This window comes from Acipenser ruthenus, chromosome 55, assembly GCF_902713425.1.
Source record: "Acipenser ruthenus chromosome 55, fAciRut3.2 maternal haplotype, whole genome shotgun sequence".
Classification (NCBI taxonomy): domain Eukaryota; kingdom Metazoa; phylum Chordata; class Actinopteri; order Acipenseriformes; family Acipenseridae; genus Acipenser; species Acipenser ruthenus.
Genome location: NC_081243.1, coordinates 7,128,493 through 7,144,281, shown reverse-complemented (window position 1 = coordinate 7,144,281; position 15,789 = coordinate 7,128,493). Strand labels below are relative to the sequence as shown.

The 15,789-nt window shown below is 44.0% G+C and overlaps 1 pseudogene; it reads left to right on the top strand.

Moving 5' to 3' along the window:
- The window catches only part of LOC117962838 (transmembrane prolyl 4-hydroxylase-like), a 42,916-nt pseudogene extending 27,707 nt beyond the window's left edge, over nt 1–15,209 (top strand).
- Nucleotides 15,210–15,789: the final 580 nt, after the last annotated feature.

The window sequence follows — 15,789 nt, the reverse complement described above, 5'->3', positions numbered from 1 at the left end:
TTCACACACAGCACCCTCGATACAACAATCACAAAATAAACCTGCACTTCACACACAGCGCCCTCGATACAACAATCATACAAAATAAACCTGCACTTCACACACAGCACCCTCGATACAACAATCATACAAAATAAACCTGCACTTCACACACAGCGCCCTCGATACAACAATCATACAAAATAAACCTGCACTTCACACACAGCGCCCTCGATACAACAATCACAAAATAAACCTGCACTTCACACACAGCGCCCTCGATACAACAATCACAAAATAAACCTGCACTTCACACACAGCGCCCTCGATACAACAATCATACAAAATAAACCTGCACTTCACACACAGCGCCCTCGATACAACAATCACAAAATAAACCTGCACTTCACACACAGCACCCTCGATACAACAATCACAAAATAAACCTGCACTTCACACACAGCACCCTCGATACAACAATCACAAAATAAACCTGCACTTCACACACAGCACCCTCGATACAACAATCATACAAAATAAACCTGCACTTCACACACAGCACCCTCGATACAACAATCATACAAAATAAACCTGCACTTCACACACAGCACCCTCGACACAACAATCATACAAAATAAACCTGCACTTCACACACAGCACCCTCAATACAACAATCACAAAATAAACCTGCACTTCACACACAGCACCGTCGATACAACAATCATACAAAATAAACCTGCACTTCACACACAGCACCCTCGATACAACAATCATACAAAATAAACCTGCACTTCACACACAGCGCCCTCGATACAACAATCATACAAAATAAACCTGCACTTCACACACAGCACCCTCGATACAACAATCATACAAAATAAACCTGCACTTCACACACAGCACCCTCGATACAACAATCACAAAATAAACCTGCACTTCACACACAGCACCCTCGATACAACAATCACAAAATAAACCTGCACTTCACACACAGCACCCTCGATACAACAATCATACAAAATAAACCTGCACTTCACACACAGCACCCTCGATACAACAATCATACAAAATAAACCTGCACTTCACACACAGCACCCTCGATACAACAATCATACAAAATAAACCTGCACTTCACACACAGCGCCCTCGATACAACAATCATACAAAATAAACCTGCACTTCACACACAGCACCCTCAACACAACAATCACAAAATAAACCTGCACTTCACACACAGCGCCCTCGATACAACAATCATACAAAATAAACCTGCACTTCACACACAGCACCCTCGATACAACAATCACAAAATAAACCTGCACTTCACACACAGCACCCTCGATACAACAATCATACAAAATAAACCTGCACTTCACACACAGCACCCTCAACGCAACAATCACAAAATAAACCTGCACTTCACACACAGCGCCCTCGATACAACAATCATACAAAATAAACCTGCACTTCACACACAGCACCCTCGATACAACAATCACAAAATAAACCTGCACTTCACACACAGCACCCTCGATACAACAATCACAAAATAAACCTGCACTTCACACACAGCACCCTCATTACAACAATCATACAAAATAAACCTGCACTTCACACACAGCACCCTCGACACAACAATCACAAAATAAACCTGCACTTCACACACAGCACCCTCGACACAACAATCACAAAATAAACCTGCACTTCACACACAGCGCCCTCAATTCAACAATCACAAAATAAACCTGCACTTCACACACAGCGCCCTCAATACAACAATCATACAAAATAAACCTGCACTTCACACACAGCGCCCTCGATACAACAATCATACAAAATAAACCTGCACTTCACACACAGCACCCTCGATACAACAATCACAAAATAAACCTGCACTTCACACACAGCGCCCTCAATTCAACAATCATACAAAATAAACCTGCACTTCACACACAGCGCCCTCGATACAACAATCACAAAATAAACCTGCACTTCACACACAGCACCCTCGACACAACAATCATACAAAATAAACCTGCACTTCACACACAGCACCCTCGACACAACAATCACAAAATAAACCTGCACTTCACACACAGCGCCCTCAATACAACAATCATACAAAATAAACCTGCACTTCACACACAGCACCCTCAACACAACAATCACAAAATAAACCTGCACTTCACACACAGCGCCCTCGATACAACAATCACAAAATAAACCTGCACTTCACACACAGCGCCCTCGATACAACAATCATACAAAATAAACCTGCACTTCACACACAGCGCCCTCGATACAACAATCACAAAATAAACCTGCACTTCACACACAGCGCCCTCGATACAACAATCATACAAAATAAACTTGCACTTCACACACAGCGCCCTTGATACAACAATCATAAAAAATAAACCTGCACTTCACACACAGCACCCTCGATACAACAATCACAAAATAAACCTGCACTTCACACACAGCGCCCTCGATACAACAATCATACAAAATAAACCTGCACTTCACACACAGCACCCTCGATACAACAATCATACAAAATAAACCTGCACTTCACACACAGCGCCCTCGATACAACAATCATACAAAATAAACCTGCACTTCACACACAGCGCCCTCGATACAACAATCACAAAATAAACCTGCACTTCACACACAGCGCCCTCGATACAACAATCACAAAATAAACCTGCACTTCACACACAGCGCCCTCGATACAACAATCATACAAAATAAACCTGCACTTCACACACAGCGCCCTCGATACAACAATCACAAAATAAACCTGCACTTCACACACAGCACCCTCGATACAACAATCACAAAATAAACCTGCACTTCACACACAGCACCCTCGATACAACAATCACAAAATAAACCTGCACTTCACACACAGCACCCTCGATACAACAATCATACAAAATAAACCTGCACTTCACACACAGCACCCTCGATACAACAATCACAAAATAAACCTGCACTTCACACACAGCGCCCTCGATACAACAATCATACAAAATAAACCTGCACTTCACACACAGCACCGTCAATACAACAATCACAAAATAAACCTGCACTTCACACACAGCACCCTCGATACAACAATCATACAAAATAAACCTGCACTTCACACACAGCACCCTCGACACAACAATCATACAAAATAAACCTGCACTTCACACACAGCACCCTCAATACAACAATCACAAAATAAACCTGCACTTCACACACAGCACCCTCGATACAACAATCATACAAAATAAACCTGCACTTCACACACAGCACCCTCGACACAACAATCATACAAAATAAACCTGCACTTCACACACAGCACCCTCAATACAACAATCACAAAATAAACCTGCACTTCACACACAGCACCCTCGATACAACAATCATACAAAATAAACCTGCACTTCACACACAGCACCCTCGATACAACAATCATACAAAATAAACCTGCACTTCACACACAGCGCCCTCGATACAACAATCATACAAGATAAACCTGCACTTCACACACAGCGCCCTCGATACAACAATCATACAAAATAAACCTGCACTTCACACACAGCACCCTCGATACAACAATCATACAAAATAAACCTGCACTTCACACACAGCACCCTCGATACAACAATCACAAAATAAACCTGCACTTCACACACAGCACCCTCGATACAACAATCACAAAATAAACCTGCACTTCACACACAGCACCCTCGATACAACAATCATACAAAATAAACCTGCACTTCACACACAGCACCCTCGATACAACAATCATACAAAATAAACCTGCACTTCACACACAGCACCCTCGATACAACAATCATACAAAATAAACCTGCACTTCACACACAGCGCCCTCGATACAACAATCATACAAAATAAACCTGCACTTCACACACAGCACCCTCAACACAACAATCACAAAATAAACCTGCACTTCACACACAGCACCCTCGATACAACAATCATACAAAATAAACCTGCACTTCACACACAGCACCCTCAACACAACAATCACAAAATAAACCTGCACTTCACACACAGCGCCCTCGATACAACAATCATACAAAATAAACCTGCACTTCACACACAGCACCCTCGATACAACAATCATACAAAATAAACCTGCACTTCACACACAGCACCCTCGATACAACAATCACAAAATAAACCTGCACTTCACACACAGCGCCCTCAATTCAACAATCATACAAAATAAACCTGCACTTCAACCACAGCGCCCTCGATACAACAATCACAAAATAAACCTGCACTTCACACACAGCACCCTCGACACAACAATCATACAAAATAAACCTGCACTTCACACACAGCACCCTCAACACAACAATCACAAAATAAACCTGCACTTCACACACAGCGCCCTCGATACAACAATCATACAAAATAAACCTGCACTTCACACACAGCACCCTCGATACAACAATCACAAAATAAACCTGCACTTCACACACAGCACCCTCGATACAACAATCACAAAATAAACCTGCACTTCACACACAGCACCCTCATTACAACAATCATACAAAATAAACCTGCACTTCACACACAGCACCCTTGACACAACAATCACAAAATAAACCTGCACTTCACACACAGCACCCTCGACACAACAATCACAAAATAAACCTGCACTTCACACACAGCGCCCTCAATTCAACAATCACAAAATAAACCTGCACTTCACACACAGCGCCCTCAATACAACAATCATACAAAATAAACCTGCACTTCACACACAGCACCCTCGATACAACAATCATACAAAATAAACCTGCACTTCACACACAGCGCCCTCGATACAACAATCACAAAATAAACCTGCACTTCACACACAGCACCCTCGACACAACAATCACAAAATAAACCTGCACTTCACACACAGCACCCTCGATACAACAATCACAAAATAAACCTGCACTTCACACACAGCACCCTCAACACAACAATCACAAAATAAACCTGCACTTCACACACAGCGCCCTCAATTCAACAATCATACAAAATAAACCTGCACTTCACACACAGCGCCCTCGATACAACAATCACAAAATAAACCTGCACTTCACACACAGCACCCTCGACACAACAATCATACAAAATAAACCTGCACTTCACACACAGCACCCTCGACACAACAATCACAAAATAAACCTGCACTTCACACACAGCGCCCTCGATACAACAATCATACAAAATAAACCTGCACTTCACACACAGCGCCCTCGATACAACAATCACAAAATAAACCTGCACTTCACACACAGCGCCCTCGATACAACAATCATACAAAATAAACTTGCACTTCACACACAGCGCCCTTGATACAACAATCATAAAAAATAAACCTGCACTTCACACACAGCACCCTCGATACAACAATCACAAAATAAACCTGCACTTCACACACAGCGCCCTCGATACAACAATCATACAAAATAAACCTGCACTTCACACACAGCGCCCTCGATACAACAATCATACAAAATAAACCTGCACTTCACACACAGCGCCCTCGATACAACAATCACAAAATAAACCTGCACTTCACACACAGCGCCCTCGATACAACAATCACAAAATAAACCTGCACTTCACACACAGCGCCCTCGATACAACAATCACAAAATAAACCTGCACTTCACACACAGCGCCCTCGATACAACAATCATACAAAATAAACCTGCACTTCACACACAGCGCCCTCGATACAACAATCACAAAATAAACCTGCACTTCACACACAGCACCCTCGATACAACAATCACAAAATAAACCTGCACTTTACACACAGCACCCTCGATACAACAATCACAAAATAAACCTGCACTTCACACACAGCACCCTCGATACAACAATCATACAAAATAAACCTGCACTTCACACACAGCACCCTCGATACAACAATCACAAAATAAACCTGCACTTCACACACAGCGCCCTCGATACAACAATCATACAAAATAAACCTGCACTTCACACACAGCACCGTCAATACAACAATCACAAAATAAACCTGCACTTCACACACAGCACCCTCGATACAACAATCACAAAATAAACCTGCACTTCACACACAGCACACTCGATACAACAATCACAAAATAAACCTGCACTTCACACACAGCACCCTCAACACAACAATCATACAAAATAAACCTGCACTTCACACACAGCGCCCTCGATACAACAATCACAAAATAAACCTGCACTTCACACACAGCGCCCTCGATACAACAATCACAAAATAAACCTGCACTTCACACACAGCGCCCTCGATACAACAATCATACAAAATAAACTTGCACTTCACACACAGCGCCCTTGATACAACAATCATAAAAAATAAACCTGCACTTCACACACAGCACCCTCGATACAACAATCACAAAATAAACCTGCACTTCACACACAGCGCCCTCGATACAACAATCATACAAAATAAACCTGCACTTCACACACAGCGCCCTCGATACAACAATCATACAAAATAAACCTGCACTTCACACACAGCACCCTCGATACAACAATCATACAAAATAAACCTGCACTTCACACACAGCGCCCTCGATACAACAATCATACAAAATAAACCTGCACTTCACACACAGCGCACTCGATACAACAATCACAAAATAAACCTGCACTTCACACACAGCGCCCTCGATACAACAATCACAAAATAAACCTGCACTTCACACACAGCGCCCTCGATACAACAATCATACAAAATAAACCTGCACTTCACACACAGCGCCCTCGATACAACAATCACAAAATAAACCTGCACTTCACACACAGCACCCTCGATACAACAATCACAAAATAAACCTGCACTTCACACACAGCACCCTCGATACAACAATCACAAAATAAACCTGCACTTCACACACAGCACCCTCGATACAACAATCATACAAAATAAACCTGCACTTCACACACAGCACCCTCGATACAACAATCACAAAATAAACCTGCACTTCACACACAGCACCCTCGACACAACAATCACAAAATAAACCTGCACTTCACACACAGCACCGTCAATACAACAATCACAAAATAAACCTGCACTTCACACACAGCACCCTCGATACAACAATCACAAAATAAACCTGCACTTCACACACAGCACCCTCGATACAACAATCACAAAATAAACCTGCACTTCACACACAGCACCCTCAACACAACAATCATACAAAATAAACCTGCACTTCACACACAGCGCCCTCGATACAACAATCACAAAATAAACCTGCACTTCACACACAGCGCCCTCGATACAACAATCATACAAAATAAACCTGCACTTCACACACAGCACCCTCGATACAACAATCACAAAATAAACCTGCACTTCACACACAGCGCCCTCGATACAACAATCATACAAAATAAACCTGCACTTCACACACAGCACCCTCGATACAACAATCACAAAATAAACCTGCACTTCACACACAGCACCCTCGATACAACAATCATACAAAATAAACCTGCACTTCACACACAGCACCCTCGATACAACAATCACAAAATAAACCTGCACTTCACACACAGCACCCTCGATACAACAATCACAAAATAAACCTGCACTTCACACACAGCACCCTCGACACAACAATCATACAAAATAAACCTGCACTTCACACACAGCGCCCTCAATACAACAATCATACAAAATAAACCTGCACTTCACACACAGCACCCTCGATACAACAATCATACAAAATAGACCTGCACTTCACACACAGCACCCTCGACACAACAATCATACAAAATAAACCTGCACTTCACACACAGCACCCTCGACACAACAATCACAAAATAAACCTGCACTTCACACACAGCGCCCTCAATTCAACAATCACAAAATAAACCTGCACTTCACACACAGCGCCCTCGATACAACAATCATACAAAATAAACCTGCACTTCACACACAGCACCCTCAATACAACAATCATACAAAATAAACCTGCACTTCACACACAGCACCCTCAATACAACAATCACAAAATAAACCTGCACTTCACACACAGCGCCCTCGATACAACAATCACAAAATAAACCTGCACTTCACACACAGCGCCCTCGATACAACAATCATACAAAATAAACCTGCACTTCACACACAGCACCCTCGATACAACAATCACAAAATAAACCTGCACTTCACACACAGCACCCTCGATACAACAATCATAAAAAATAAACCTGCACTTCACACACAGCACCCTCGATACAACAATCATACAAAATAAACCTGCTCTTCACACACAGCACCCTCGACACAACAATCACAAAATAAACCTGCACTTCACACACAGCGCCCTCGATACAACAATCACAAAATAAACCTGCACTTCACACACAGCACCCTCGATACAACAATCACAAAATAAACCTGCACTTCACACACAGCACCCTCGATACAACAATCATACAAAATAAACCTGCACTTCACACACAGCGCCCTCGATACAACAATCATACAAAATAAACCTGCACTTCACACACAGCACCCTCAATACAACAATCATAAAAATGATTACATGTAAATGCAAAACAATAAACAAAATAAGCACACCTCTAAACTGTATGTATTATTATTATTATTATTATTTATTTCTTAGCAGACGCCCTTATCCAGGGCGACTTACAATCGTAAGCAAATACATTTCAAGTGTTACAATACAAGCAATACAATAAGAGCAAGAAATACAATAACTTTTGTTCAAGTGTGACAAACCACAATTCAATAATACAGCAGATAATAGTGATAGTTACATCAGGATATGATTAAATAGTGATAGTTTGTGACAGAAATACAATGAGTTCTGATGATAAATCTTCCTCCCGACCTGTGAGGGTGCTAAAGAATGGGAGGAGAAGTATCTGGAAGGCCTGGCCTGACAGTTCGTTTCCGGGACCGGGAAGTCGGTTAGCCTGGAAAGAAGCGAGACTGTTGTAAGACCGTATTGATTTGACAGGTAAACGAGGGGCAGCTGCAAGTAATAAGGCAGCTGCAACCGTTTACCTAGATATCATGCAGGATTACATATAGGGACCAGGGTAACGCTGTTCTTTTCCTTCGTTTGGGTTAACGTGAGGAGAGAAGGACTGAGAGAGGAACTCAGAAATATAAAGAGAGAAATAAGTGTTACGTGTTGTGTGTTATTTCTGTCTGTCTGTAATTGTCTGTCTTTTTCGCACCACTAGACAGTTAAAGCACACCTCCGGAGCTGTCGCCACGAAAGCACTATCCGGAGCACCACTGCACAGAGCACCTGCACGTTTGAATTCACCCAGGACTGGTGACCGTGCCTTTGTTTTCTGTTCAGGACTCTGGTATTATTTACGCTCCCTGCGCTTTACACATTGTTGTGTACTGCCGGAGATTTATTATTTGACGGTCGCCAGACCTGGAAACAGCACAATAAACACTTATTCACAAAATTACCGTTGTCTGCCTGTCACTCCTGCATCGCTTCACTGCTAAACCTGTTCCCCTTACCAGCCACTTTGCCCCACGTGGTGTCAGGGTGGGATCATGGATCGCAACGCACTGGCAGAGCTTCTGCAGGCGCTGGAGAGCAGACGCGATGCAGAGGAGAGAAGGAGTGAGGAGCGCTACACAGCGCTCATTGAACGGGTAGGGCTGGCCGTTGCTGCAGCGACGACCCCTACCACAAGACCGCTGATGTCGCCCCCGAAGGCACGGGCACTGAAGATGTTGGTGGAGGATGACCCGGAGGCGTATTTGGTGGCGTTCGAGCGGCTGGCTACCGCGGCGTCTTGGCCGCGGGAGTTCTGGGCCAGCCAGCTTGGACCCTGCCTGATCGGGGAGGCTCAGGCAGCCTACCAAGCTATGAGTGACCATCACACCACCGAGTACAACCTGGTCAAACATGCTATCCTCCGCCGCCTGAATATCACTACCGAGACCCACCGGGCGTGGTTTAGGGAGTACCGCAGAGCCCCGGAGACACGCCCCAGGGTGGTTGCAGAGCGGTTGTGCGACCACATAGTGCATTGGCTGACCCCCGGGAAGAAGACCGCCCAGAAGATGGGGGAAGCCATTGTGGTAGAGCAGTTCTGCCATGTGGTCAGCACCGAGACCCAGGTGTGGATACGGCGCCACAACCCCGACACCCTGGAGGAGGCGGTCAAATTGGCGGAGGACTTCGAAGACTCCCTGACTTCTGCCCGGGTCAGAATCCTGTCCGCCCCTGCCCTTCGGAGCAGCCTACCTCTCCCTCCCTCTCCTCCAACACCACCACCACCACCCTTGTTCCCGGGACCCAGACCTCCTAGAGCACCGACCCCATTTGGCCCCCTTGCCTCCTCCCATGGAGACCAAGGTTTGCCCCCAGCTGGGGTAGAGGTGCTGCCCCTGCCCCATTGCCATACCAGCAGCGGGACAGATTTCTGACCTATGCCCCCTCTGTCCCTCCTATCTGTTTTAGGTGCCACCAGCCGGGACATGGACATGGCCAGGTCATGCCCTGCTGCCATGGAGTGTGACGTGGCCGCGTGCAATTGAGCACCTGAAACTGGTAAGCGTGGGGAAAATGGTCGGGAGGGGCCTTGTTTGATTAATGTTGTTTTAGGGAATGTGAAAACCCACGCCTTAGTGGACACAGGGTGTGAGCAAACCTTGATTAGGACAGCTCTCCTGGGCGGTATATCGTGGCGGCCACGAGGTCAGGTGGCCATCTCCTGTATCCATGGGGACACGGCGGCATACCCCACATTAAAAGTATATTTATCGGTAGGACCGATAAAACGTCACCTTGTAGTCGGGGTGGCGGAAAGGTTGCCACACCCAGTTATTCTGGGCCAAGACCATGAAATGGGAGGGAGCGTTGTTGAGACAAGACTGGGGTCTGGCGGGAGAGTGCTGCAATGGTAACAAACGCCAGTCGAAGGGAGTGGGAACGCAGTGTGACCGAGAGAGCGAGGTTACTGGGCCGACTAGGGCAGAGGTCATTCCAGCCCCTCTCAAAGTACCGGACCCGTGGTACTCAAGCGCGGACCTAGTGTGGGGCCAACAGAACGACCCGTCACTGGTGCACGCTTGGGGGCAGGTCCGGTCCATTGAAGGTAAGGATGTTGATGGTGCTGGGGTGCTAGTATATCCACATTTCAGTATCAAGGGGCAATTACTGTATAGGGTAACCCTAGCCACGGGCACAGGACAGCCTGTAACACAATTGTTGGTTCCCCCATCTTGTCGGACCGAGGTCATGAGGCTGGCGCATGATATCCCTTTTGCGGGGCACCTCGGAGCTGAGAAGACGAGGGAACGAATATTGGCTCGATTCTATTGGCTCGGTCTTCATACTGATGTGTCAAGATATGTAGCCACATGCCCAGACTGCCAGCGAGTAGCGCCGGGTCGAGTGCGCCCCGCCCCTTTGGTCCCACTGCCGATTATTTCCACTCCTTTCGAGCGCATTTCAATGGACATAGTGGGCCCTCTGCTACCTTCTGACTCCGGGTATATGCATATATTAGTGGTGGTGGATTATGCAACGCGATATCCGGAGGCAGTTCCATTGAGGTCCACTAGTGCCGCTGCAATAGCCACCGAGTTAGCAAAGATTATGGCTAGAGTAAGGATCCCCAAGGAGATTTTGACTGATCACGGGACTAATTTTTTGTCCAATACGTTACAGCAGGTGTACAAAATATTGAAAATACGTCCCATCAGGACGTCCGTTTATCATCCACAATCGGACGGTCTGGTTGAACGTTTTAATCAGACCTTAAAGTCGATCCTGAGGCGATTCGTAACACAAGAGCAGAAACATTGGGCATCGCTTCTTCCCTACCTCCTTTTTGCGATGAGAAAAGTGCCGCAGAGCTCAACGGGATTCTTCCCCTTTGAGCTCCTGTACGGCCGGCAGCCTCATGGCATTCTCAACCTGCTGATAGAGGGGTGGGAGGAGCACAAAGGCTCGACTAAAAATGTGGTGAAGTATGTGCTCCTACTAAGAGATCGCCTGGATTTGGTCGGTCGTTTGGCCCAGGACAACCTCAGATCGGCTCAGCACCGACAGCAGCAGCACTACAACAAAAATGCATGAATTCGAAACTTTCGACCAGGGGACAAGGTAATACTGCTACTTCCCTCATCAGAATCAAAACTGTGTGCTAAATGGCAGGGGCCGTATGAGGTGATTCGGGCTATAGGGAAAGTAAATTATGAAATTAGACAGCCCGATCTCCGGAATGAACGTGAAATTTACCATGTTAATTTGTTAACCTCTTACGCCCTCCTGTCCCGCGGGCAGAACATGGAACTGCAATTACACATTATATTTCATAAATCATTTGTAATATTATTACAAAAGCAAAAGAGAAAAAAAGCTGACTCAATATCAAAATCGTTGTTTTCCTACTGTCAAACAGCGAAGGAATTTTTCGAATCCGTCATTTCACCACTGAGATATCCCCTTGGAAATGTGACTTGTATCACATGCTTCTAAAACAGCTGAAATCGACTAGCTGTGCGTTTTGCAGCTCTGGTCTTACAGCTGTCTGATGATGGTGAAACCTCCCTGATTACGTTGTAAGTGAGGTCACAAGATGTCCAATCATACCTTCACTTTGTTTGTAGCCCAATCCATTACAGAGTAATCGATCTGCACAGTAAATATACCCATATCTATTGCAACCGAGCGCGCAGCATTACGCACAACGGATCACGGTTTTATAACATTTTCTGATCATTTTTCAATTTATAAAATTTGTAAAATCGAACAAAATGTCGAGCAGTGTTCCAAAGCATCCTAACAAAGTAGATTCAGTCTTTCTGAAGTTTTGGAAGAGATGGATAGGAGTGAAAGTGACGGCGAAAATGATCAACTTTCTGGTTTGGAGAGCGCTGATTCAGTTTCTGAAGCAGCATTTGAAGATGGATTGGATCCTCTTCAGGATTTGTAAGTATAATGGATCCACACTACATATTATTATTATTATTATTATTATTATTAATTATATATATATATATATATATATATATATATATATATATATATATATATATATATATATATATATATATATTTATGATTATTATTATTATTATTATTATTATTATTATTATTATTATTATTATGCATAATTTTCAATATGCATTTTTTACTGTAAGTATGTTATTAGATAATGCAACCATTTGACTCTCAAGGGACTGGGTGCATTTGTGTGTTGCGTGCGTGGGTAAATGTTGGTGTATAGTCAATGGTACACAGGGATATAAACGGGTCTGTGTTTCACGTGTATTTAAAAAGTGTAGATTTGTATTTAGGCACGAGGAGGGCACAAATCACTTCACGTGCTGGTTAAATGTAATATGTGAGCACGGGGTTGCAAAGAATTAATTCACGTGCTGGGATTCAAGTGAATAATTAATTAGTAATTGAATCCCAGCACAACAGTATATATAGATGCACGTTTCTTTCAGTCGGGGTTGGGTGTTCGGTGAGTGGAGAACGGGATTGGAGACGGAGGTAATTGTAAATTGTAAACGTAAATAGTTAGAGTATCTGCTCACCGTGTTTGTTTGTCTGTGTAGTCCGTTTTGTTTGTCTATTTATTTTGGCCTCAAGTGCCATGTGCTGTGTTTTGTTGTTTCAAACCTTTTATTTTCTGTTCTGTTATTAAATGCTGAGCGAAAGCATTCGCTCAGCTTCACCAAACCCCAAATCTCTGTCTGTTTATTTCCTGCATCTGGTCTGACGCCACCCACTCCGGCCGTCTTTGTGACAGGGACACATAGAAATAACGTTTTTTTAATAATTTTTTAGCAACACCATGTCTCACCATGCTCTATACAGTCTCTGATCTTTACATGCAATAAAAGTTGCAAGAAATAATTGTTGCTTCCTGACCGTTTTTATTATTTTCTCATTGATGTTCACTGATTTATTGCATGAGAGTGTTTAGCAAACTTTTTTTATATATATATATATAATTCCATGATTACAAGGCGTGGTGTTACTCACCTAGAGACAGCGTAGGTTTTCTTATCCTTTCAAGATAAGCTGTCTGCCTCCCCCAACAGTCACTCACCCAGTTCCTTTGTTTACCACATGTCAATCAAAGTAAAGATGAAAGGAACTGAGGTGTTTTTAGTCTGGCAGCTTGATTTGAGAGCAGCCAAGTTCTCTGCAGTCTCATTATTATTAGTATTATTATTGTAGACATTTGGCAGACACCTTTATCCAATAATCAATGTTCACCTCTCAGCAGTGCAAATACTGTGCTTGAATCTGTTGCTCATTGATACCGATAATGGAAATGTTATTCTAATTTTCAATTCATTTCACTTTTTATTTTCAGTGAGGACACTGAAGAAAACCCTCCCCCCTCAACAAGTGAGAGTTTTGATGTTTCTCAGCAGAAAAAGAGACAATCCATTCCCACCCCTCTCCCTTATACCACCTCAAGCATGCCTGCAAGACCAGTTGAGAGCAGGCGGGCAAGCACACCCACCCCCACAACCTCAGACCCTGAGGAGAGGTGGAAATTTGTAACTGAGGATGACGTTGAACCTATGCAGCACGGCTTCTGTCCTGCACGAGCACCTGGAGTACAACTGGATACTTCAAAAAAGTATTCCCCTCTAGATCTCTTCCAGCTTTACTTCAGCATGAACGTCGTTCAATCTTTGTGTACAAACACAAATAAAAATGGAGAAAAGCAGCAGGCCCAGGGGAAAAAATACCAGTGGGGTCCAGTTTCAATCAAGGACCTCTACCAGTTTTTAGGAATCCGAATTTTCATGGGGCTACTGACAACTTCCACCGTGAGGGATTACTGGAGTCCACGTAGGCCTTATGGAATCCCATTCTGTCACACTGATGTCCAGGAAGAGATATGAAGCCATCGCTTGGACTCTGCACATAAGTGACCCAGAGGAAGATAAAGAGAATGATCAGAAGAAAAGAACTCCACAACACGATTGCCTCTTCCGTCTCAGACCCCTATTGGATTCCCTCCTCCTGTCCTGCAAGACATACTACCACCCCCGACAGAACCTTTCAATTGATGAACGCATGGTGGCCTCAAAAGCCAGGATTGGGTTCAAGCAGTACATGAAAGCAAAGCCGACAAAATGGGGCTTCAAGCTGTTCGTGCTGGCTGATGCCCACAACGGGTACACATGAGATTTCAACATCTACACAGGAAAATCCAAATCAGATTCTGGGAAAGGACTGAGTTATGACTTCGTGTCACAAAGACGGCCGGAGTGGGTGGCGTCAGACCAGAAACAGGAACACAAACGACAGAGAGATGGGGTTTTGGTGAGGCTGAACGTGTGATCGCGCTCAGGATTTAATCAACAGAACAGAAAATAAAAGGTTTGAACAGACAAAAACACGGGACACGGCACTTGCGCCAAAATAAACAGACATACAAAACGACTAAACACTAACACACAGGTGAAACGGAGACAAACAAACACGGTGAGTGAAAACACTAAACTATTCTTCTTATTATTATTATTACCTCCGTCTCCAATCCCGTTCTCCACTCACTGAACACCTAACCACGACTGAATGAAAATGTGCATCTATATATACTGTTGTGCTGGGATTCAATTACTAATTAATTATTCACTTGAATCCCAGCACGTGAATTAATTCTGTGCAACCCCGTGCTCACATATTACATTTAACCAGCACGTGAAGTGATTTGTGCTCTCCTCGTGCCTAAATACAAATCTACACTTTTTAAATATACGTG